General features: G+C 42.4%; 1 protein-coding gene across 16 annotated transcripts in view; it reads left to right on the top strand.

Moving 5' to 3' along the window:
• ZBTB38 (zinc finger and BTB domain containing 38) overlaps positions 1 to 26401 on the top strand; it is a 139634-nt gene that overhangs the window by 77111 nt on the left and 36122 nt on the right. For 14 of the 16 annotated variants that reach the window (XR_002520527.2, XM_021934806.2, XM_021934810.2 and 11 more), the window contains one exon: positions 16342 to 16446. The gene's annotated coding sequence lies outside the window, so the exon portion shown is untranslated. Of the gene's footprint in view, positions 1 to 14747; positions 14862 to 15177; positions 15569 to 16341; positions 16447 to 26401 lie in introns of those variants that run through there. The other 2 variants (XM_009201599.3, XM_009201604.4) reach the window with 2 other exon arrangements.

Genomic DNA, 26401 nt, shown 5'->3' with positions numbered 1-26401 from the left:
GAAATAGAGCTTCACTGAATGAAACCGAGCCCCTAGAATGGTTCATTGCAGACCATATAGCTGTGGTTCTGGCACTTTTCAAAATAATTTCATGAGCTCTTTCTTTTGAGCTTAACTTCTCAAATATATTTTAGTTTCAAATTTAACACTGGGCCAGAACCTGTTTCCTTGGTAACCAAATCGTATTTCAACATGCAATAACAGATATGCAAAAGAATGTCTTTAAAAAGGAAACAAATGTTTAATGAAAAATTTACAGTTCTTTTTCCTCTCATATAGAATCTGAACTGGTTTCAGATGGTTTTAATGCGGTCTTCAAGCCTTAAAAATTAAGCCATGTTTCTAAACATATAGAGAAAGCTTGCACAGTGACAGCTTTTCTCTCCCTCCTTTGTGCTCAGCACTTTCAAAATTAAGGTTTTCTTTGCAATATGCTCCAGAATGCAGGTCAAGGTTTGTGTACAGAGGTGTAGTTTCATTATCACAAGTTCACCAGCGCCACTGAAACAAAAGGTATTTCAGAAATTCTGAGAATCAGAAAATGCTTGTGCTCTTGCCTTTCCTGATCCCTCCATTGGTAACCTCAGTGCTCTCGGTAGAAAAGGACCCAAATCCAAGCCTACGCCTCCAATGACAAGTGCACCCTGAACCTTTGTGGAAATATCTCTATAGATGTGTTAGGAAGATGGTGCTAAACCTGAAACCTCCCCGAGGTTTGCTTCGATGTGAAGAACATTGAGATTCAAAACCATCTGTGTAAATGGTTGCTTTATTCTAGCAGTTTATCTAATATTCTATTCCATAGCACTATCGTAGAATTGAACCTTTCTAATGGGCTGAAGGGTGGTGGTGGTGGTTGTCATGTTGTTTTGTGGCCAACTAAAATATTTTGCTTGGAGTCTTTCTCTGGTTCAATTATTTTAGAACGTGATTCATCTCATACTGATTTTGTTCTCCAGGCTTGCCATGAAATACCCTTCCTGCAACACCTTTTTTTTTTTTTTTTTTTTGGCTGTTGGGAGCCATTTTCCTTCTTGCCTGTGACTTTAAATGACTAAGTATATTTTGAATATAGTATCAATCAGAAGATTGTAAACTGAAGGGAAATATCAGAAACCTGATTCAATATTGCCCATTTTTTTCGTACCAACAGCATTAACAGTTGCAATAGGATCAAGCTAATTGTCATTCACTCTTGAGCAAATAATGAGCCAGGCATTTATAATTAAAACACTACTGCTAGTCAGAAAGCTTATAACTACAATGTCTTCTGTTTTGATAGGCCAGTACAAAGTAATCATTTTGCACCTATTTGAATCTTAATTACAAGATTAGATGGATGCAATGCAATTGTTTTACCATTAAAGTGAATGCATGATAGATTTAACAGTGTATTTCTTCTTTGTAGAATGTCGATTCTTTTGTTTGTAACTCAAGCATGGTTGCGTCATCTTGTAGATTTTCATACTTAATGGGGTTTTTTTGTGGCATTATTCACTTATGTTGCTCTTAGTCTTGCCTAAAAGAATTTTAAACCCAATTCAAGGATCTAGAAAGCCAAATAAGATTGTTGGGAAGTGTATCGTATCATTGTCATTCTAATAAATAAATCAGTGAATAGAATAATAATTACTATATATTACTTCGTTGTGTTTCACCTGAATACTTTGCCTTCATATTTCACAGCAATCTTGATAAGGCACCAAGCTTTCCTAAACTTACCCATTTACAATTATTATTGAATTTCCAAGAGTAGCTGAAAATGCTTCTTGATGACTGTAGAGGATGGCATTTACCCCATCTCATTGTTTGAAAAGCTATCCTGAACCCATTTACACTTTTTGGCTCCAGTATTTTTACTGGACAGGCCAGAGCAGGTGCGACAAGAAGACTGTGCAAACAATTGCACTGTTCTCACCAAAACAAAATGGGCAAATATGTGGTTTTCTGTTGGAATGATTTATAATATAAAATACTATAATATTTATAATCCTGTAATACCAAGATTGCATCTCTTGCCATAATACTAGAGTGGTATTGATCTACCTCATCCATTTCCATGGATCCCCCAGAGATGGACTGGTAATCAGACTATGACTTAGAGCCTCTTCACTGTTATGTGAGAAGACTCTAGAAAGAGATCTAGCACTTTCTCTTTAGTACTAAGTCATGCTAAGTCTTTGAGTTCCTGGTACCATGTGGTTCATTCTAATAGCTCCGTTCTAGAGGAAATGCTGTTCTTAACAGCTCTCTTGGTAAATAAACAGTCCACACATTTATTAAGCATCTATTATATGCCAGGCATATTCCAGAGGCCGGGAGGGTGCTTGTGGGGAGGGGAATAAGCAAAAATATAGATGTAAATAAAGAAGGCGAGTGCACAGAGGAAAATTAAAAATTTTAAAATGAAAGTGGTCCAGGCACGGTGGCTCATGCCTGTAACCCCAACACTTTGGGAAGCCAAGACAGAAGAATTGCTTGAGACCAGGAGTTTGAGACCAGCCTGGGCAACATAGCAAGACCCCATCTCCACAAAAAATTTTTAAAATTAACTGGACATAGTGGCTGGTGTGTACCTGTAGTCCTAGCTATTCGGGAGGCTGAGGTAGGAGTATTACTTGAGCCCAGGAGTTCGAGGCTGCAGTGAGCTAGAATCACTACTGCACTCCAGCCTGGGCAAAAAAGCAAGACTTTTTCTCTAAAAAAAAAAAAATTTTTAATTAAAAAAAATAAAAAGTGAGGGTTATGTGGTTCTAGGGAGGAGAGCCACTTTAGAATGTTTGATCAGAATGTTCTGAGGATGTGGCATTTAAGTGGAGATCTGTGTGCTGAGAAGAATCTAGTCAGGTGAAGATCTGACGTGGGGCATTACCAGGCAGAGGAGCGCTCATGCTAAGCCTTCAAACTTTCCTTTCTTTGTGTAAATGTTGCTGTCTAAGAGCCAGGTCTGACAGCTTCAAGGGCTGAGGCTTATTTAGGTAAGCTTCCCCTACAGTAAGAGGATGGCCCGGGTCCCTGTGACTGGTGTTGGCCAGTCAAACTCCCAGAGTCTGGTACTCATGGGGTCATTGCCTTTGACCCAATCACGACCCTGAAACTGCTTCAGAAGGTACAGTATGTTGCAGTGCTAGGTGGTGATGAAATTCTGGCACAGATTCAGTGTCAACCCAAGAAATCCACAGAAGAAAGACCTCTCAGAGTAAAGAAATTTCTGAGAAGCCTCTTGCTTTATTTTTCGTAAGAATTCCAGAATTTAAACCAATGGCAAAACATTGAGATAGTCATTGAATTTTTTTCAAAGGCAAAATGGTGGAAGGGTCTGTCTCATCTCATCTGGCCAGTAAATTGTCTTAGTCCTAAAATGCCTCCCACCAAAGTGAAGTTTTTTTCAGGTTTTGCTAAAATGCTTCAGCTCTGCACACATCTTTGCCTGTTGGTGGCTTTCTAAAGAACTAGTGAGATTTTTTTTCTCTATTAGAGCAAGTCATTCTTTAAAAAAATCTTCTTAAGAATCAGAAGTCTTTCATGCTTTTCAGGTTAGTCTGTTGACAAAGGTCAGGGCACAAAGGGAGAAGTTTGCTATGCGAGTTAGAAACTATAAGGCTCTTTTGAGCCTTCTAAACATTTCAGAAGCACCTTCTAAGATTGATTCATTACTTAGCAGACTTTGCTTATCACAGTAGAGGTGGCCTGGCTGGCATGTTATACTTCATTTGGTTTTGAGAGGTCCTGAAACATTCCACTACATGAAGACAAGCTTGTTCAGTTCCTTTGTAGTAGAGTGGGGGAAGGGGACTGGTGTAAAGGGACTCTCTGCCCATTAGTGGGGAAGGAGACTGCAACAATTCAGTTTACTTCTTTGAGCAATTTTTGAGCATCTGCTATGTGCCAGACACTGCTATAAGCCAAGCAGAATGAAATACGACATGGTCCCCTATGAAACTGCAGTCCAGGTTCCCACACAAGGGTAGAGCATTGTATGGACAAGCACAATTGTGTATCCTCCCTGTTCCAGGAAGAAATAAATGGCGTGCTGTTCTCTTAATGGCCTTTTATGCTGTTCGCTGGAGGCCATCACTCAGTTTGGGGCATTTCAGCTGATGACAAGGACAGTTCTTCACTCGGACTTTGTGTCTTGACCTCACCACCTTCCCGAGATGTCTTGGCTCCTAATAAGCCACCGTATGTCTGGCTGCCCTTCTCCAAGCTGGTCTGCCTGCATTGCCAGGTGACCTCAATAACGGCTGCCACTTTTGCATTCATGAGCAGATGTTAAGTTGAGAAGCCCTCGAATGCAAAAATTTGAATTTGTGATGCAGGCAAGATGCTTTTTTACCTTCCCTGGCTGACAGTGGGGGGTCTCCATGCTGGCTGTTCTGCAGAAGGTTTTCTGGGCAGCAGGTAAATCAGAGACCAGTTGCAAAATCAATTGTCTTTGTTAGGTGATCCCAGCATGCCACTGCCTTAGCCTAAATGTCTCATTGACCAGAAAATTGCTCTTTTGATCTCATAACTCATTTTGCATTTTTTCTCCCTTAATGTCCTCCTTGCTTCTGCAGCAATTCCTGCTCAGGGTTCAGGACTAGCACTTGTGTCTACACTCTCTCTGTTTGGCCTGTGGAGGGAGTTTGTTTTCTGGTGCTGTTTGGTTTGAAAAATGCCAGTGTAAATATTCTTTCTGTGCTCATGAAAAGCAGTGGAAGCTTTTATTACATGCTTTCTACAATCAAACAATCCTCTTCCTTACTCTGTGGTCATTGCTGCCAAATGGATATTTTGAAATTTCTTTTCCTCTTGCTTGCTAAAATCTCCCACCCTGTCTGAGGCCTTGCTCTAATTAAGGCCTAACAATCCTGCCGACCTTCCCCAGCACTGAGCATGACGTAGAGTCCCTGCCCCGAGGGCCTTACAAGCCAGTGAAGCCAGAAAACAAAAGCCACCAGCTGAGAGTGTGGTTAAATCCCAGAAGGGCAGTGCCCTTGTCATTTTTTTTTTTAAATTAATTTATTTATTTTTCCTTTTCTCTTGCTTCTTGAACTGAGGAAGGGAAGAGAGGAACCTGGAGCAGGGAAAGGAAGGAACTACACCATGGAAAGATTCTCTGAAGTACTCAGGGTACTGGGGAAACAATGCTGAAGAGAATGGGGTGGTCATCTGGGAAGCAAAATGGGGAGCTGGCTGTAGATAGAGAGGGCAGCACGGGGCAGGGTGAGGATGCAGAAGGTAAGAAAGAGGGAACAAAGGAAGCAGTCAGGAGGCAGCTGGGGGACAAAAGGAGATGCCGCTCTGCTGCGCCATGGAGCTGAGGGAGCAAGGTACCAGGGAGAAAGTGGGAAGGGATTGCAACTAGAAAAAGAAGGCTCAGGAGAGACCCTCAATGCAGGTTGCAGGCCTACTGCATACAGACTGGGTGCTATGATGTACTCTCTGTCTTCGCTCATAATGTTGGCCTTGCTACTTAATTGCCCCATGTTGCCTATTGTGAAGCGCTTAGAGATTGACGTCTTTAAAGGTGATTTACTGCAGAGTCATATAAACTTTCCATTTTTTTTTTCTTTTTTTTTTTTGAAACGGAGTCTCGCTTTGTCGCCCAGGCTAGAGTGCAGTGACGCAATCTCAGCTCACTGCAACCTCTGCCTCCTGGGTTCAAGCGATTCTCCTGCCTCAGCCTCCTGAGTAGCTGGGACTGTAGGCAAGCACCACCATGCCCAGCTAATTTTTGTATTTTTTTTTTTTTTTTTTTTGAGACGGAGTCTCGCTCTGTCGCCCAGGCTGGAGTGCAGTGGCCGGATCTCAGCTCACTGCAAGCTCCACCTCCTGGGTTTACGCCATTCTCCTGCCTCAGCCTCCCGAGTAGCTGGGACTACAGGCGCCCGCCACCTCGCCCGGCTCAGTTTTTGTATTTTTTAGTAGAGACGGGGTTTCACCGTGTCAGCCAGGATGGTCTCGATCTCCTGACCTCGTGATCCGCCCGTCTCGGCCTCCCAAAGTGCTGGGATTACAGGCTTGAGCCACCGCGCCCGGCCCAATTTTTGTATTTTTTTAAGTAGAGACGGGGTTTCACCGTGTTGGCCAGGATGATCTCCATCTCTTGACCTCGTGATCTGCACGCTTCGGCCTCCCAAAGTGCTGGGATTACAGGCGTGAGCCACTGCGCCCAGCCTGAACTTTCCATTTCTATCCCAAGTCTCCTATTCTACATGCTGAGGATGCCAGAGGGCCCCCTTACCACAACTCCCCACCACCCCCTACCACCCTCCTCCCTGTTCCTGTACTAGATCTGAATTAAACATTAAATGAAATAAGCAGACTTTTTATTCATGTTGTGTGATCAGGTGCTTTTGGTCTTCTACAAAGCACAGACCGACGACCTACCCAAAATACCTGCTATACACTGCAGATTTTGGAAATTATTTTCCCCAAAGTCAGGTTGCCCACTGCAGGCATGCTACTTTGCTTTGGGAACCCCCAGAGCCTTCCTCTTCCTTCCTTCACCAGCCTATCCAGCCCCGGGTCTGAGTGCCTGTGGAGCCATCCTCAAAGGATATTCTGGGCCGGGCGCGGTGGCTCAAGCCTGTAATCCCAGCACTTTGGGAGGCCGAGACGGGCGGATCACGAGGTCAGGAGATCGAGACCATCCTGGCTAACAAGGTGAAACCCCGTCTCTACTAAAAAATACAAAAAACTAGCCGGGCGAAGTGGCGGGCGCCTGTGGTCCCAGCTACTCGGGAGGCTGAGGCAGGAGAATGGCGTGAACCCGGGAGGCGGAGCTTGCAGTGAGCTGAGATCCGGCCACCGCACTCCAGCCTGGGCGACAGAGCCAGACTCAGTCTCAAAAAAAAAAAAAAAAAAAAAAAAAAAAAAAAAAAAAGGATATTCTGATTGTTTAAATCGTTTGGTCTCCAGGAGACCACACCTGGCTGGCATACCAGCATTTAGCACTGCGTCATCCCTGTACTTCCTGCTAAGCTCTTACGGGAATCTGAACTACAAGTTTCAGTTGCCTTGTTGATTTTACTCTTTTCACTCTATCTTTGAGGTAACCGTAGCCCAGAGAAGATGGGATTTCTCAAGGTCTCTTGGAGAGTTAAGTGGTGGAATGAAACCATGCGTGACTCCTAGACCAGTGCTCTTTCTACTAAAGCTGCCTTGAGGTCACAGGGAAAGGCCAGTTCTAAACCAGGGGCTGACAAACTTTTTCTATAAAGAATCAGACAACAAATACTTTACGCTTTATGGCATGAAAAAAACAAATTTTCAACAAATTGAGTTTAAAGATCTACTTGGTTTTTATTAGCAATTCGTGAATCAGGCAACATGCTATCTATAAGAAATAGGAAGGTACTCTGTTGGGCATGGCAGAACAGTTGGTTTTTATAAGGTAGCTTAGGCAGTTATAAGGAAATAACATAATACAAAAAGCAGATTGGTTAACATCAGGTTACTGCAGGTAGTTTTCTTTATAAAGATTAAAGCAGAGGGGACTTCTTTATTATTGTGACTAAAATTGGCCTATTATCTCTCTCCTAATTTCTCAAGTCAGGTAAACAACTTCATTTCAGTTTGGTGATGTGGAACTTTAGCGTGAGTGACTCCATTTTGGTTTGGTCTCTTGGGGCTTAGTGCAGGAGCCAGTCTAAATCAATGGCCTCCTATACATTTAATTTAACAGTGGGTCAAGGCAAAACTGAAGATAATTCATAGGTATTTATGTAACAATTGACAAAGCAAATTTTCATAAATTTTGTATTGATGAAATTCAAAGTACAACAATATGTAATATTAAGTATAGTAATAATGATAGATATACTATCATTCATAGATACAGAAATGAATGAATGTGACTGTGTCTCAAAACTTCACTTATAAACTCTGAAATCTGCATTTCATATAATTTTCACATCATGAAATTCAGGCATACCTCAGATATCACAGGTTCGGTTCCAGGCTACTTCAATACAGCAAATGTTGCAATAAAGCAAGGTGCACAAACTTTTTAGTTTCCCGGTGCATGTAAAAGTTGTGTTTGCATTATACTGTAGTCCTTTAAGTGTGTAATACCATTATGTCTACAAAAATGTTTATACCTTAGTTTAAAAATAGTTTGTTGCTAAAATTTGCTACCGATATCTGAGCCTTCAGCAAGTCATAATCTTTCTGCAGTCGGAGGGTCTTGCCTGGATGTTGAAGGCTGCTGACTAAACAGTGTTGTGTTGCTGAAGGTTGGGGTGGCAATTTATTAAAATAAAACAACAGTGAAGTGTGCTGCATTTATTGACTCTCACAAAATATTTCTCTTTAGTATGTGGCACTGTTTGATAGCATTTGACCCACAGTAGAAATTTCTTTCAAAAGTAGAGTCAGTCTTCTCAAACTTTGTCCTTGCTTCATCAACTAAATTTATGTAGTATTATATCTCCTTTGTTGTCATTTCAACAAGGTTCACAGTGTCTTCACCTGGAATAGATTCCACCTCAAGAAACCACTTTCTTTGCTCATCCATAAGAAGCCACTCCTCATCTGATCAAGTTTTATAATAAGATTGCAGAAATTCAGTCGCATCTTTAGGCTCCACTTCTAGTTCTCTTGCTATTTCCACCACATCTGCAGTTACTTCCTCCACTGAAGTCTTGAATCTCTCAAAGTCATCCATGAGGGTTGGAACCAACTTCTTCCAAGCTCCTGGTAATGTTGATATTTTGACCTCCTTCCATTAATCATGAATGTTCTTAATGGCATCTAGAATGGTGAATCCTTTCCCAAAGGTTTTCAATTTGCTTTGCCCAGATCCATCAGAGCAATCACTGTCTATTGCAGCTACAGCCTTATGAAATATATTTTTAATAAGACTTGAAAGTCAAAATTATTCTTTGATCAGGACTACAGAATGGATGTTGTGTTAGCAGGAATGAAAACAACCTTCATCTCCTTGTACATGTCCATCACAGTTCTTGGATGACCAGGTATATTGTCAATGAGCAGTAATATTTTGAAAGAAATCTTTTTTCTGAGCAGTAGGTCTCAACAGTGGGCTTAAAATATTCACTAAACTAGATCTGCTGTCATCTAGTCATTGTTGTTCCATTAATAGAGTACAGGCAGAGTAGATTTAGCATCATTCTTAAAGGCCCTAAGATTTTCATAATGGTCAATGAGCACTGGCTTCAACTTAAAGTCACCAGCTGCATTATCCCCTAACAAGAGAGTCAGCCTGTCCTTTGAAGTTTTGAAGCCAGGCACTGATTTCTCCTCTCTATTTATGAAAGTCCTAGGTGACATCTTCTTCCAGTGGAAGGCTGTTTTGTCTACATTGGAAATCTGTTGTTTAATGTAGCCACCTTCATCAATTGTCTTAGCTAGATCTTCTGGATAACTTGCTGTAGCTTCCACATCAGCACTTACTTCACTTTGCACTTTTATGTTATGGAGACAGCTTCTTTTTTAAACTTCATGAACCAACCTCTGCTTGCTTCACATTTTTCTTCTGCAGCTTCCTTACCTCTCCTAGCCTTCCTAGAATTGAGGAGAGTTAGGGCCTCACTCTGGATTAGGCTTAGGCTAAAGGGAATGTTGTGGCTCATTTGATCCTCTATCCTGACCACTCAAATTTTCTCCATATCAGCAATAAGGCTTTCTTATCATTTCCGTGTTCACTGGAGTATCACTTTTAATTTCCTTCAAGAACTTTTCCTTACAACTTGGCTAAATGCTTAGCACAAGAGGGCTAGCTTTTGGCCTGTCTTGACTTTCAATATACCTTCCTCATGAAGTTTAATTGTTTCTGGCTTTTGATTTAAAGTGAGAAATGTGCAATTCTTCCTTTCACTTGGACATTTAGAGGCCATTGTAGGGTTAATTGGCCTAATTTCAGTATTTTTGTAGATGAGGAAATATGGAGGCCCAAGGAGAGGAAGAGAGGTAGGGAATGGCCAGTCAGTGGAACAGTCAGAACATAAACATTTATCAATAAAGTTCACCATCTTATATGGGCGTGGTTCATGGCACCCCAAAGCAATTACAATAGTGACATCAGATCACTATAACACATATAATGATAATGGAAAAGTTTGAAATATTGTGAGAATTACTAAAATGTGACACTGAGACACAAAGTGAGCACATGCTATTAGGAAAATGGCACCAGTCAGACCTGCTTGACGCAGGGTTGCCAGAAACCTTCAACCTGTAAAAAAAAATACCACAGTATCTACAAACCCAATAAAGTGGAGTGCAGTAAAACGAGCTATGTTTATATTCTCCTTTTGATTTTTTCCCAATAAGTAAAAAATGTATAAACTATTCTTAGCTTATAGGCTACACAAAAACAGGTATCAGGCCAGATGTGGCCCGAGGGACCTAATGGGTTTTGCAGGCCCATTTTCTAATTGGAAACCTGTAAACTGGGGCCCTATTGGCCAGATTCAGTCCACCTGTGTGTTTGTTTCACTTCTAACAATGTTTTTAGTTGAATGAGTTGCCAATATTTTTGTTTCTTGGTTTTAAAATGATATTACTTTTTTTTTTTTCAAATTATAAAAGTAGTATATCCCTACTATGAGGTAATTTGGAGTGTTGAACATTTTGGCACGGATCCCTTCAGCCTTTTATCTATGCATGGTGTATTTTTTAATAGTTGAGATAGTAATTTGTAGACAAACTATGTACCTGCTTGTCTACTTAACATCCTAGCAGAAGCATTTTATGTCATTTTAAATAAATACTTTTATTAACATAACCTTTTAAAACTTTATGAAAATCTTTAAACATATGTAGTAGAGGCTAGTTTAATGAACTCCTTGTTAGTTCTTTGACAATTGTCAACTGCTAGCCAATCTTGTTTCATGTAAATCTCCTTCTGTATTATTTTGAAGCAAATCTCAGACATCGTATAATTTCTAAATATTTTAGTATGATTTAGTATGATTCTCTAAAAGCTAAATATTCTAAGAAAAAGGGTTTTCTCTCCAAAAAGAAACACTAAAATATTTAGGGGTAAAAGAGAATGTTGTCTGTAACTTTCATATGGTTCAGGAAGGTCTGGGTAAAGAGTATACAGGAATCTTTTTTTTTTTTTTTTTGCACTGTTCTTGCAACACTTCTATAAGTTTGAAGTATTTTGAAATAAAAAGTTTTACAAATGTAGATTACTTTTAAAATATACTTTTAAAATGTGGATTACTAAAAAAGAAAAATAACCACAGTACTAGACCACACCAACAAAGAACAATCATTCTTTAATTACAGCAGAACATCATAGCATTCAAAAAATGAAAGGTCATCTTTTAAAAAACTAATTTATTTGTTCAAGGCTCAAATCCAAATAAAGTCCATACAGTGCAACTGACACGATTAAATTTTATTTAATTTATAGGTTTCCCTCCTCTCTTTTTTTCCTTGCTATTGCTGTAAAAATTTTGTTGAAGAAACTGTTTGTAGAGTTTCCTCCTATCTGAAATCGGTGATTACCTCCCTTGGTGCTGTTTTATGTGTTTCTCTATCTCAGAGAGTTCCTGTAAATTGGGAGTTACATCTACAGACTTGATCAGATTTATATTCCTTTTTTTCTTTTTAAGTAGTCAACATTTCATAGATTTTATGTAAAAATCCTGATTCAGGCTCCCTTAGGAAGTACTGCCACCTGGCAACAATTGGTCCAGGGTTGGGTAGCCACCATCCCCATTCCTCACCTCCCAACCCCATTTAGGTGGGACTTGAATTCTCCTGCAGGCCAAAGTTCATGCCACTTCCCATAAGCAGTTTCACACATTTATCTGCCTGGCTCCCACAGGCATGGGAAGTTGACACCCCTATTCTAAACATTGCCTCTTCAGGGGCTTTGGTAGATTTCCTACCAAACACATACATCACACACAACAAGTGGCCTTTCAAGAACATAGTAGAGATGAGAAAAAATGATTTGGAAAGAGACTTCCTTAAAGTGCTTGAAGGGAAAGTGATAAGCAGCCAAACTGGGGGAGGCCGAGTTACAGAATTTGGTGAGAACACAGGTTGAGGGAAAGAGGGAAAAAAAGTAAAACCATGAATTAAATTAACAGAGTGCTGCTAGTATGAAAGTTGGAATGTGTTAACAGATTCCTAACCAATAGTAGGAAACAAAGACAGCAAGTTGGTTTAAAAAAGATACTTTAGTCTTTTAATATATTATAATATTGAAACCTTAAAGAGAAGAGGTTAGTAAGTGTTAAATTGGCCAAGAGTCCTAGTCAGAAAATGCAAGCAGGCAGTTGTAGGATAACACAAATCAGTGTGGAGATTAAATGAATGAGGTAGGAAAACCTTCTAGAAAAGGCCCCTGGAAAAGAATCAGGAACCATACTGTGGGAATGGTGAAGAACTGGTGGAAATTTAAGAGAGGAGATAATCTTGAAAGTCTTGGGTTTTTTGTTTTTTGGGTTTTTTTTTTTTTTTTTTTTTTGCAAATGTATTGAAATGAGAAGTATTATAAAGATAGAGGAAACACATCATGTTTAGTGGTCTTGAAAATGATAAATTTTTGCAGAAAAGAAAATAATTATGACAACTTGGGCCCTTTCTGGAAATTTCCAGATAGTTCCCCATACTCAGAAGAATGATTAAGAGAGAGAATCTGTGACTGGTTATGAGGAAGGATGGAAAATTTTGAAGGACGGGTTGATTATGTAATTTTTAGACTGTGTTGTTTAAAACTGTTGCTGTGATATTTTAGTTATTAATAACAATTTGGGGAAATCTAGTCAGTTCTGGAGAAACATTTGGCGCTAATAAGAAAGAAATGCCACTGTTTGTGAATTCCCAAGTGTATGTAAAGACCCATTCACTTGCTAAGCCTCTTAGGAAACCCAGAGCCGGTTTTACCCTTAACAAGCTGTTGACAGTCTGATCAAGGTACCACCTGGAACATGTTAACAATACAAAAAAGTGGATGTGGAGTCAGACCTGTTTCAATCCCTTTATGTCACTCACCATGTGACCCTGGCAGATTACCCATGGAAAATTTCTAGGGTGTAAAGGTTGTTTTACACACAGTAGCTATGATTCTCACTGCTTGGATGGTAGGAACTCAGAACTCTGAATACTTCCAGTACTAACGGCAGCCACAACAGCCTACAGTCATAGCACACTTACATAATAGCAGGTACTCTTGCAAATGCTTCACATGTATTATCTCATTTAATTCTTAAAAAGTCCTACAAGGTAGGCACTGATATTAAAATTAGTCCCATTTTATAGATGAAGAAGCCAAGGGAGTTTAGCTAACTTGCCTAAATTGGCCTTGTAAGCAACAAAGCTGGGCTTTAAACCCAGGCAGGCTGAATCCAAAGTGGAATTGCCTTGCCCTACCACCTCCCACCTTCCAGTCACAGGGAAACACAGACAGCAATACCGAATACTAGCACTTCCCAACCCTGGTTCCTAATCCATGTGCCTCAGTTTTCTTGGAGATCTTTGAATAATTTTCAGAGTTTCCAAAAGCTTCAGTGGAAACATATAAACATGCAATTATTAATAGACCACAAGTTTTTTAGGTTAGAATCCACTATTAACAACAGCTTAGTTCAGGTTTTGAGGAAGCTCTGATTGGCAATTGCATATACAAAAACGTTGCAGGTTTTTGTTTTTGTTTAAGTGGGAAGATGAATCATTACTTAATAAATGCAATTTAGTGGAGTAGATCTTGCTGAACATGTGGCATATGGAGGAAGAATAAAGGGTGCTTGGCTTTGAGGAGGTTGGGAAATGCTAATATACATGTGTATGCATGTTGCCTAAACTGTCGGCCTTCAAAACTCTTCCTCTTATTTTTAAATAACACGATTCTTTAATCTGACTTGGAGTCAATATATTTTTCCCTCATTATTTAAAATGTTTTGTTGGCTTTATATTTAATATTGGAGTCTATTCATCAAGTGATCACATTCTTAAAACATGGTCAGGAACTGGGATGCAGAATTGCAAGTACTATAGATTCCTAGCTAAAAACGTAAGTTATGCAAAGAATTGACTTTTTAATCTTTTTAAGCTGTGCCCTTGAATTTTTTTAAAAGAAACTTTAAGACTCCACTATCAAAACAAGGGAACATGGACGATTTTTTAAAAACAAACACCTGTCCATTATTCGTGCATTAGCTCCACATGGCCAGCCTGTGGCAGGCCCTCTCTGAATACTTTTTCAATGAGCAGTCCCTGGATCTTGGAAGAAAGATGCCAGCGGCCAGGGCCCTTCATTTAAAGAAGAGGACTGGGTCTTTTGCGTGAAATAGTTTCTATGCCACGTTGGGAAAAATCAATCTAGGCCTCTCTTGACGGCCATGGAAAAACACAGGTGACTCCTTATTCCTGAGCATTTGATGCAATTGAAACAGCACCAGACTCTGCGAATCCTGTGTGCAGAGTCTGGAACAGGAGCTCACGGACACTTCTGCGGCCCGGGGCCTTGTTCTGACAGTCACCAGGCTGTGTGGCCCAGAGTCCTAACTGCGTTGACCTTCGGCAGGTTCTGAATTGTGTCCTCCCCGAGGAGGCTGACGCCGCTGCCTACTTGGTGGGGGGCCCCGGCTGGCCCCTGGGTCAGGCATGGGGCCTTGCGGGGCCCTCGTGGGTCCCGCCGCCGCCCTCCTGAGGCCTGATCCTTGGCGCCGCGGTTCCCCCAGCCCCGGGCCCGCAGGGCTGCGTGTCGGGCCGACCTCCTCCCGGACGGGCTGCGTCCTCTGCCCCGCGCCGGGGGCGGGCCGGGCCGGCAGAGCCGAGCCGCCGGCGTCCATTTTCTGGGCGGTGCTGTGCAGCGCCGCGGCCGGACTCACGGGTCCGGAAGCACCATGGACCCCCGGGGAAACGCGCCGACGGCTGAGGAGCCGAGCCCCGTAAGTGCCCCTTGCAGGGTCTTCACGGGGCCGGGGGCGGGGCGAGGCGCGGCCTGCGGGCATGGGGCCCGGGGCGCCGCCAGCCCGACTGCACCTCGCTTCTGGAGGGAGCCGGGAAGCCGAGCTGGGGAAACCCTCGCAAGGGTTGAGCTCCGAAAACGCAGCAGAGCCGAGCTGCCCGCGGGGAGGAAGCGCCCGCAGGTGCCCGGACTCCGGGGCCCGCGCCCGGAGCGGAGCGGGGCGGGGCGGGGCGGGGTGGGTTCGGCTGGAGAGTGCGGGCAGGTTGCGCCGCATCTCGTGGCCCAACTGCGCGGCTGTGCTAGAGGGCGGGGGCCGAGGAGGAATGCGCTCCCGGGACTGGGGACGTGGTGGGCTCGAGTCCAGCGGGCTCGGGCACTGCGTTGACAGTCACACCTCCCGTCTCCTGGATTGAGAATCGGACCCTAGTCCTGACCCTACGGGAACTTGATAATTTCCTTGATGCAACACCAAGACTCTGGAATTGAACGGGACGTGCAAAGGCAGAGCCCTGCCCCCAGGGGTTTGCAGTCTCAGCCGCCTGCTTCTGCAGTAGTTAGGTCTGCTCTGTTGGTACAACATACAACACAACCGCCCGCCGTTAGCCACTTTTTTGTAGGGTACATCATAAATCACCTGAGATTTTAGTCTGTCCGCGGTTCCGCTTTATAACTCCTGCACTGCGGTAGGTAAGTGCCTAATTCCATTCTGGACGTTGGCCCTAATTGAGTATCCCTTCTAAGGATCGATTATAGGTGATATGTGTTATAGTGCCTTATACACATTTTAAAGGTTAAAGACTTCTTCTGTGAAGCTCAACTACTTGGTCAGATTCTCATGGTTAAAAAATGTGGAAGAGTTTTGTCCTGGTTTCAGAGAAGCAGCTAGTGAGGCGCTATATCTAAGTGTAGTGTTTTTCAAGAGTAGGGGACCCATTAGAAGACTCTGGGATCTGTTTAGTGGGTTGCTACTGGAAATCTTCTTAACGATATAGAATATACAGTACAATACAGAGAAACATAGAATAGAAAATAACATGCATTGCACATAGTGAAGGTAAGCATTGTCTTATGAGACTTTTGGTTTTCAGTTTATATAACATAAATTTTTAAAACAGTCGGTCACTGGCTGAAAAGTTTTTAAAACCCTGACTTACTGGTTAATGGCCCAGGCTTTGCAATCAATTGAATCTGGATTTGAGTCCTAGTTGTCACATAAACCAGCTGTGTGACCTCGAACAGGTTCTGTGGCCCATTAGAGTCGCCGTTTCTATAGCTGTGAAATGGGGGAATGTTCCCTACATCTGAAGGTTGTTATGAAGACAACACGAAACCACATATGTCAACCACTTTGTGGGTGCTTGACTTATGTGTTCAATATGTGCTGATTGCAGTTATTGTTGCTAAAACATCAAATCCTAGCAGCTAGTCATGGGACACTGCACTTTTCTTTTTCTTTTTAGATCTTGATGTGGAAGAAATGGAGGACTCAGAACCAAGGATTTCCAAGTGATTTCTTCCAAAGCACAGGAATCTAACTCTGTTAAAGCTGGTCCGTTCTAACTGAGGTAACTAAATTCGCGTCTCTCCTTAGTCTACATGAGACAGGAAATGGTCTTTCTGAGGGACTCCCAAAGGGTATATGATTCAAGACAGCAATCCATCAAGTTTTGGGGTTACAAAGTGACCATGACACTCAAGTGATGTGTTACTGGGAGACCGGATGTGTAAAGCCCCCGTGATGAAGGGGAACTAGGAGATCAAGGCCTTAGGACAGCTGGTTTCTCATTCCAGTTCTGTCAGCAATTGTTCTGGAGTCTTCTACATGTCTCTTCACAGATCTCTAGTTTCCCAAGGCTGGAAGGATGCACTGACATTGCTGAGGCCCAGAGAGTTTAGATGACGCTTCAGGGTTACCCAGTGAGTTGGGGTCAAGGCAGGACTGGACCTTGGATCTTCGTTGCTCAGTCACGTAGCCAGCTTCAGGGCCCTCTGTGAGGTGAGCGCTCTGCTAGGCACAGAGTATACAAATGTGAAGAGACCATCCCCAGGACACTTGCAGCTGTCACAGCCAAGTATTGACGGCCCAACACGCTAAGCTCTACCTTGGAGCCATATACAAAGTCCCAGATGGTGACAATAACAACTACCATTTATCAAGCATTTGTATGCGTGTGTATGCTAGGCAGTGTGTGAAGGGCTTTAAGCACAGTATTTTTTATTTACCCCTCACGATAGCCCTATGAGGTGAGGAAGAATAGGCGTAAAGGATTGAAATGTGAAAATAGAGACAGGTCATGGAGGGCTTTGCATCTCATACTACATGTATGAAGTCCCTTCTGTGGGCACAGCGCTGTGCCAGCACTGCAAAGTGACCATCCTGGAGGAGCTTGCAGCCTGATTCCAGAGAGGCACGGTAGGATGGATGGTGCTTGCCATTCACCCCCACCTCCTTCCCTGCTTCTCCAGCAGTTGCAGAGTGGGGTCCATCACAGGGACAGACCAGAGTCATAGACATACCAAAATTTCTACCTCTAAATTCAATTTTTCTTTTTTCTCCACTTAAATCTATACTTCCGCCCATCTATTAAAACTTATGCCCTCAATTTATAAATGATAGTAAGGCCTTCTCTGAATTCATTGATTTATTTTTCATCAACAAATGTTTATTGAGCTTCTACAAGGCACTTGGGTACTCAAGACCAGACAGATTTGTTTTTACAATCATAGTCATTTCCAGTCTCTTAGCAAAGAATTTGTTGTTCAACTGTTAGCAATTTTCTATTGTTAATATGCTGGAACGTCAGCTCGTGGATGTTGGAGATTGACCCATACGTAGAATTCCAAATGGATATATAGGAAAGCCATTTAAAAAGTCTTAATATCTTTAGAAAGGAATTTCACACTTCTCTTTAAAATTTTGATTTTGTCATTCTTGTTACCTGCTTATAGAGGCCTTTTTATTTGTACATTTAACTCAGAATCCAAGAAAAAGCAGTTTGGCAAGGGGGTTTTGTTTGATTTGAAACGTTCTCTTCTCTTAGCTTTGTAGGCCACAGAAGACTGTGGGTATTCAAAAGTAAAGTAATTTAAGAAATATGTTTGTTTAATTTATAAGGTAGAAAATTAGAGATAGCTCTAAGAATTGCAATAAGCCACAGAAATCAAATTGCAAGACTTGAATGCTACCTGTAATAACTTAATCCCCAAATAAAACAAATGAGATGTTGAATGTGAACATGCTTTGTAAACTTTAAGGTGTTCTATGAATGCTGTACAGCAATCCACTACAAGTATGACTGTGCTAGAGAGAATGGAGAATTCAGCTGCCACAAAAATCTGGTCTCTTCGCTCTCAGACTCTGTTGAGGAAAGAAGATATGCAGAAATAACCATCTGATAAATGCAAAAAGAAGATATTTTGGTAATTTGAGGAGGAAGGGGTCCCTTTTATCCCTAGCAGTCAAGAGGCTCTTGAGAAAAAACATCTAAGCAAGTCCTTGAATGATGTGGCATTTCAATAAAAGAACAGGGAAGAGGCATTTGAGATAGGAGGACTAGTAGGAGATGGAGAAACGTGGAGCATATTCAGGGAAAAGGGTCAAGTCCAATTGAGTTAGAACTGGTCTATATACAGGCATCAAAACTGTAGAACATTCGGTGTCAAATGATACAGTCTTGAATGCCAATTAGGAAATGTGAATGCATTAACCAATAGGTGTCATTAAAGATACTTGAACAGGGGAGTGTTGTGGCTGTGCTTCAGGACCAGGCTCTTGTGAGTAGCTTGGGGGAGATCAGGAGGAGAGGCAGGGCAGAAACTAGAGGCCAGAAGGCCAGTTAAGCTGCTATGACCCACCAAGGAAAAAGAGGGGCAGGAAAGGCCTGAAATGGTTGATAACAATGAAATGGGAAAGGAACAGATGCAGAGGGAAGAACTGACAGAATCTGATGTGTCAGTGGAGAAGGAACAGCTAAAGCTGACACTGCGATTTCCAGAGCAGTAGTACCCATGGAAGAAACTCAGAAGGAGGTAAGGAGCTACATTTTAGAGGTGCTGTGTTTGCAGTGTTGAAGCATGCTGTCTCCCAGGCAGAAGGGGGCTTTGCACTCCACAGGAAGGCCAGGGCTCCTTTGGGAGTCTTTGGTTTATAACAAAAAGTCAAGAGACAGGAAAAGAGATTGTTGAGAGAGAATATCAAGAGACGGGAAAAGAGATTTTTGAGAGAGAATATAGGGGGAAAATGGTTGAGGATGGAGCCTTTTGCGAAAAGAATGGAAGATCCAGGGAGGCAGATAGAAGTCCGGCAAGATAGTAAGGAAGAACCATGGAGGAACGCAACTCCAGAAGCCAGCGGAAGGAGGTTCCCAATGGAGGGAACCAGGTACGTCAGAGCCTGGAAGGTGAGGGATGAGCTTAGGAAGACCCTTGGATTGACAAGTGCGAAGTTACATTGTTGGTGTTTTCCTTTTTAAAGTAATATGACATATATGATGAATATTAAGTGGTTTAATTTACATAAGTGTGTAGCTTACACAAATCAAGAATCACTCTTAAATTTGTCCCGGGCAAGTCCCAGAACACATTTCTGATTATGAAAATTCAAGCTGTTAAATGTGGTTTTAATAGTAGTCATACACTGTATTCTGTTGTCAGCATACAAATTAAAGAATATCCCTTAATAGAATGAGTCCTTTAAAAACTACATTTCTGTTGATGCAAAAAGTTTCTAACAATAATGTCATTCCATTGCCTTTTACCATATGGCTATTGTATGACATATGCGTGTCTGCGTGTTTTCACGTGCATATGAGCTTAGTACAATGGAATGAGGAGACTGGGGTCAGATAAATCTAGTTTCACAACCTAGCTGGGCCACTTTCCAGACTTGTGACTTTAGAAGAGTTTCTCTCTAAGCCTGACTTTTTCCATCCGTAACTCATATAGGATTATTTGGAAAACTGACTAATATATAATTTGGTCAGGATCTCTATATACCGTAGCAGGCAATTAATTAATATTGGTTCCCTTCCCCTCACAACCTTGTATAGATATATAAATTTATATAATGTGCATCTACACATAAAGCCTTATCTTTAAGACTCATTTTAATTTGTTAATTTTATCATGGAAAGCACACACCTCCTATTACCACTGATTTATTCTGGGTTAGTCCCAGTGACCATCAATTTAGTATGGACAAGAATCTACCTGGGGAACGTGTCAAAATGTAGATTCCCAGGTGGGGCAAGGGAATCTGCATTTTAAATAGCACTGTCATGGCTGGTGACGAAGATTAACAATTGCCAACTTCTGTGAAGCAGAGGAAGAGATAAACCTGAGATTTGAGATGCTAGTTTCAAATCCTGTTTCTACCACAGATATGTCTATGCTCAAAATTTTTATATCATTAATGTTAATGGATTATATGCATAATCAGATAAAAGCAAATACTTTCCAGAGAGTCAGGGAATGGTGGTATTATTGCACCCTCCTGCCCCGCATCATCTCATTGCTCTCTGCTGTGTGATCCCAGTACTGGGTAACATACTGCCTGCAAACCAGTTTCTTTTCTGTGGAATAAGTGATGACACCTTGTCCCATGGCCAGAGTTTGCAAAACCACTGTAACTTGTTTGTTAGCAATATATATAGTGACAACACTACACAGTCATGCCATTAAATTATTCTACATGACTCTGTCTTCTGGTAGATAAACATCTCTGTCATTATATTATTTCCCTCAATCTCTGCATCTTAAAGTCACTTAATTTTTAGGCTAAAGTTCATATTCTTCATCTATCCCAACTCCATTTTATAGATGAAAAAATCATTTGGCTGAGCACAGTGGCTCATGCCTGTAATCCCAGCACTGTGGGAGGCCAAGGCTGATGAATGACCTGAGTTCAGGAGTTCGAGACCAGCCTGGCCAACGTGGCAAAACCCCGTCTCTACTAAAAATACAAAAATTAGCCGGGCATGGTGGCACACACCTGTAGCCCCAGATACTGGGGAGGCTGAGGCAGGAGAATCACTTGAACCTGGGAGGCAGAGGTTGCAGTGAGCTGAGATCACACCACTGCACTCCAGCCTGGGTGACAGAGCAACACTCCATCTCAAGAAAAAAAAAAAGAGAGAGAGAAAAAGAATGTATCCTTTTTTTCTTCCTAGTTCTAGCTCCCCTCTTTGTTTATTCACAACAAAGGATTGAGGTATATAGACATGTTTGGTGTTTAACTTAGATATGGAAAGTATAAAACATTTGACATGTATATTGAATTGCTCTTTATGTTCTCTATACATAATTTAGAAATAAGATGACTTAGTGGGAATATATTTATGAAAACTATATTGAGTCATTTTAAAACGATGTCAGCATCCTTTTGCTGGTTTGCCTCTTTGGAGGAGGATGCTGATGGCCTGGAGCCTTTCCTAGAAACAGAGTTTCTCTCTCTATACCCACAGCTCCAAGGAAAGAGGATGGAACTGACATTCATGGAGTTAGGTCTATACCTTGTATGCATTATCTCTGCCATCTTTTAGAACCTCAGACAACATGGTGTGGCAAGTGAAGCAAAAAGAAACTCAACAACTATAGCCAAGGTTGTAGAGATGAGAGGTTTTTTATTTTTTATTTTTTATTTTTTAAGATGGAGTTTCACTCTTGTTGCCCAGGCTGGAGTGCAGTGGCGCCGTCTCAGCTCACTGCAACCTTTGCCTCCCAGGTTCAAGTGATTCTCCTGTCTCAGCCTCCTAAGTAGTTGGCATTACAGGTGACTGCCACTATGCCCAGCTAATTTCTGTATTTTTAGTAGAGATGGGATTTCACCACGTTGGCTAGGCTGGTCTTGAACTCCTGACCTCAGGTGATCCACCAGCTTCAGCCTCCCAAAGTGCTGAGATTACAGACGTGAGCCACTGTGCCCATCCTGAGATGAGATGTTTACACCCTGGGGTCTGTCTGACTCACAAGGCCAGCCTCTTCTCTCCACACTCTGGGCTGCCTCCCCAGCCACATAGTGAGAGTATGAAACCAGTGTTTGTTCCTGATTTTTTTTTTTTTTTTTTTTTTTGGAGACGGAGTCTCCCTCTGTCGCCCAGGCTGGAGTGCAATGGCGGGATCTCAGCTCACTGCAAGTTCCGCCTCCCGGGTTTACGCCATTCTCCTGCCTCAGCCTCCCAAGTAGCTGGGATTACAGGCACCCGCCACTTCGCCTGGCTAGTTTTTTGTATTTTTTTAGTAGAGACGAGGTTTCACCGTGCTAGCCAGGATGGTCTCGATCTCCTGACCTCGTGATCCACCCGTCTCGGCCTCCCAAAGTGCTGGGATTACAGGCTTGAGCCACCACGCCCGGCCTGTTCGTGATTTTAACTGAGAGGCTCAGAGATCCTCATCCTTAATATTATTGTAACCTCAGACTTTTTGACAAGAAGCAAATGGAGCAGAGATAATGTGCAAATTTGAATTTGTTCAGCAAATATTTACTTAGTATCAACTACGCGCCAGGTAGGAGATCAGAACCCCAGCCTCATGGAGCCTCCCTATCTCCCTAACCTATCCTTATCTACTGTCTGTGCTGCTGCAAGCTTTTCTTTTAGAGTAAAATACCAATGGAGTTCCACACTGATAAGATCAATTAATTTGTGTCTTGCTATAGCTGTCACTGTCACTATGCTGGGCTAAATGTTCCCAGAGCCTGTACCAGTTGAAAGATTAAAACTGCTCCTTGGGGGATTGCCCTGAGGGCTAAGTAAATGTTTGTTGATTACCCTCTGAGGCCCTGAGGAACTCTACAGGGGGCTAGGAAAATTGCCCAGAGCTCCTGCAGGGCTGGGTTGGGGTGAGAAGAGAGACATCCGTGAGAATCCAGAGGGGATGCCTAGGAATTGTTCCCAGCATGACTTCGCTTGTTTGGTTTCCTCACCTGTAACCAGAGAAGGTTTCGCTCAATGATGGCTGTTTCCTCCAGCTCTAAGGTGTAGTAGTTTATTTTCTTTCGAGCAGAAAAGCAGAGGTGCTGGGACAAGCAGGGGCAGGGACTCAGTCTGAGGTCTCCCAGGGGTCTCAATGTAGCAGCTCCCTCCTGTCCTCATAGATATGCCGATATTAGCCAGACTTTGGGTTCTGCCTTTACCTTCTACACTTTTGAGGAAAGTGCATGAATTTAAGGGTGGGAGATTGTCCACTTTTGAAGGAATGAAGACTCTTACAGAAGGATTGGGACTGGCTGGGAATCGTGGTTTTCAAATATAATGCTTATGGGGAACCTGGGAAGTAAACTAGCCCAACCTCTTTGCATTCCAGATAAGGAAAGAAATGTCCAGAGAAGTCTTAGGACTTGCTCAAGGCCACATCATTAGTGGCAAAGTGGGAACAGAACCCACTGTCCTAGGCCCAGTCTGCCAGAAACAGGCAGGTTATCAGAAAAGCAGGAGATGGCAGTCAGCAGCAAAGCTTAAAGAAGGACTGGCACTGTCCCATGCGAGCGAGCTGACCATGACATCTGCTGGACTTCCAGCAGACACACGCAGTAGGACACCGTGATGCAAAGCTTCCGGTCCAGTTGGAGCCCTTGGGTTTTTGCCAATTAAGATAGTCAAGCAAATTTCTTTTTGACCTGGGAGAGGCAGAAGGCTGTTTTCCATCTTACAAAAGCATTTCTCCTCTCTTATGTAAATGAAAATTCCTAAGGTATATTATAACTTAATATTGAAAGAAATTAAACATTTTCTTGGGGAGGGAGGAAGACCCAGCTTGCGCACCCCAGTTTTTCTGGCCACTACTGTGAGTATTCATACCAGGATGCATTTTCGTGAGAAATCCAGTGGCTATTTAAGTCCTGGAAGGGTATCCTGGGATTATTTCAGCAACCCATGAAGGCAGGCTTTGTGCAAGGTGAGACAGATATGAGCTGTCACTTCCTGCTTTGTGAGTTGGATATTGTTTCTAGGCCCTGTTTTATTTATGTTATTTTTCCTGTTCGTGTGTTAGAACAACTTTGACTATTTGTAGAGTTGATTACAATTAGATAATAAGACCACCAATTCAGTCCGAACAAAAATTAATTTATTATCTTGCCAGGCGAGGGAGACCCGCATATTCAGATCAGTCTCCCCATACTTTTGTGCGTTTCGTGTAAGCACGGAGATTTCCGATTAGTTCTAATAGCACAGTGATTGGCTCCCAGACACCTAAATGAGGATTCCCTTTTTGAAAAACCTACTCAGCATTCTGGTCTGTCCCTGCTTAAACCTATTTAAGTCTGGTCTTCTAGTCCCTGACTTGAGCTCAAAGAGCAAGGTTTCTGGAGGTCTCCGTGCGGGTCTTTGATGTTCTTTGGTGGAAGAGATTTACAATGTAGCCATAACCGGTGCCTGTGGCAGAACCATGCCTTCTGTGGTGTGTTCAGCCCTTCTCTTGGATTAATGCAAGTTCCACCTTTGCTTTAATGGGAGGAGACAGAAGGACCACTTTGAGGAAGCAGAGGCAAGAAGATAGTCTGCAAAAGCCATGACGTGGCACTGAAATGAAGCCCTGTGTAGGGTTTTACTCAGACGTTAGAGAACTGGCTGCCCCGGAGTGCTGTGCTAACTAGAGAAAGAAAAAAAAAACAAAACCCTGACCTTTAAAATTTTTCCTGTGAAGGTCTAGCAATTCTGGAGTGTCTTCAGTGACTACACAGTGTAAAGCAACTTTGTGCACAGAAGCACCGTAAATTACCTAAATGGAAATTTGCTTCTAAGTGAAGTTCTTACCCTGTCTGTTGGATATTTAGAGTATTGTCGATATTTGTTTTTGTTTTTGACATTTTCAGGAAACCGAGAGCTTTTTGTCACATTTGAACAATCTCTTTTAAGAATTTCTTTTCTATTTATAATGCGTTTCTGATAAGAAGATTTGCGCCTTTCTCTATTTTAGAAAATACTTTTTGAGGTTTTTTTTTTCCTTTTATGAAGTTTAAATAGTTGTCTTACCTCCAATCCTAGCAACTCCCTTACATTAAAAATGACCTATTTTTTTTTTTTCTCCCGTGAGGTTCCTTTGCTCAGAGAGAATAAGAAAAGTTCTGGTAATTAGTCATTGTGGTATTCTGTAAACAAGTACTTGGGAGGCCATGATTTATATTACTGGTCGGGAAGAAAAAAAAGAAGGGGTTTTTGTGTATCTCTAGACGATTACCCTTGTGAAAGGCAAGTGCCTCATATTCCCAAAAGGTCTCTTGGGTGCCCTGTTTGTTGTGTTAAGGTCTGTCAAAGGCGGTGGCCATTTTCTGTGAGCTGAATCCCTGTGTGAAACTCCTCCCGCTGTGAGGTCTATGAGCATTTGTTTTCTAAAATGAAAGCACAGGCAGAAACTCAAGCTATTCTACAGAACAGTCTGTTCTTTCGATTTTTTTTTAGATCAGTATATTTAAAGCATAATTTTTCTAAACAACATATTGCGAGTGTTTACCTGCAGTGGTTTGGAGTTTGCGTGGGGAGTTTTATTTATTTTTTTAATGTACACAACTTATTTACCAACGTCATTGCTCCTTCTGCTCAGATAATTCTACCCTAAACTAGGTGAATAGGGGAACTATGTAGGTACCTGACTATTGCCAGAAACTTTCCTTCTGTTTCTATTAAATTTCTTTTGGGGTGAAATTGGCAACAGCTGACTGGAACGTAGCTCCCTTAATATTCTTCCCCCCTCCCACAATTTTTTCCACTCGATTTTTTTTTGTCTGAACCATTGTTCATCCATTCGAAAGACTGGCCAGAGTTTTGGTCACTTTTCCATAGTAGGAAAGCTTCTGTGCCTCTCCGTGTACCTCAGACCTGCTGGTGGGCTTGCTTGACAGCTCTGCCAAGCGCCTGCGTCTCCTGAGCCTATGAAGAGGCAACTTTCACAATCCTGTGCTGCATTCGCGCTCTGTGCTGCCAGGCCTGGCCTCCCTCCAGAGGTCGTAGTGTTGCCAGCAGTGGCTTCAAACTGGAAACATGGGAGGAGGAATTGTGGGAAATGGGGAAGAAGAAAATGTTTGTGCAGGGAAAGTGTGTACGTGGACTTAAATAAATATCTGAGGGCCCAGGCCCATACAGATAATCTCTGTACGCTGGCATTTTGCGCCTGGAGCCAGGTGTCTGTTGACAGTGGGGAGGAGGTGGGGAAGACCCGGCCCAGAGCCTCAGCCGCCTTCCAGCAGGAGGTCCTCACGCCCCAGACAGTCAGAATGCTCCCCGGACTGAGGGATCAGCTGCACATCCCCCCTGATGTCGCTAAAGCTGAAATCTGCTTCGTGGGTTTAGCCACCATTTTCATTGAGCAGTTCTGAGGATTCCTTGAGAGTACTTGTGATCTTGGTGGAGATGCTTCATAGTGTTGACCCTATTGTTTGGAACACCTGACAGCTGGATGGTCCAGGCCCTATTTCTATGATCTGTTTTTTGGAACTGTTGTATTTGTGTGACACAGTGATGCAGCATGATGTCAACTCCCACCTACTGTAACCCAGGAGGGAGCATGATGTCAGCTCAGGATACT

Source organism: Papio anubis, chromosome 2, assembly GCF_008728515.1.
Source record: "Papio anubis isolate 15944 chromosome 2, Panubis1.0, whole genome shotgun sequence".
Classification (NCBI taxonomy): Eukaryota; Metazoa; Chordata; class Mammalia; order Primates; family Cercopithecidae; genus Papio; species Papio anubis.
Note: the sequence above shows the minus strand (reverse complement) of the source record. Positions and strands in the feature narration are given on the sequence as shown.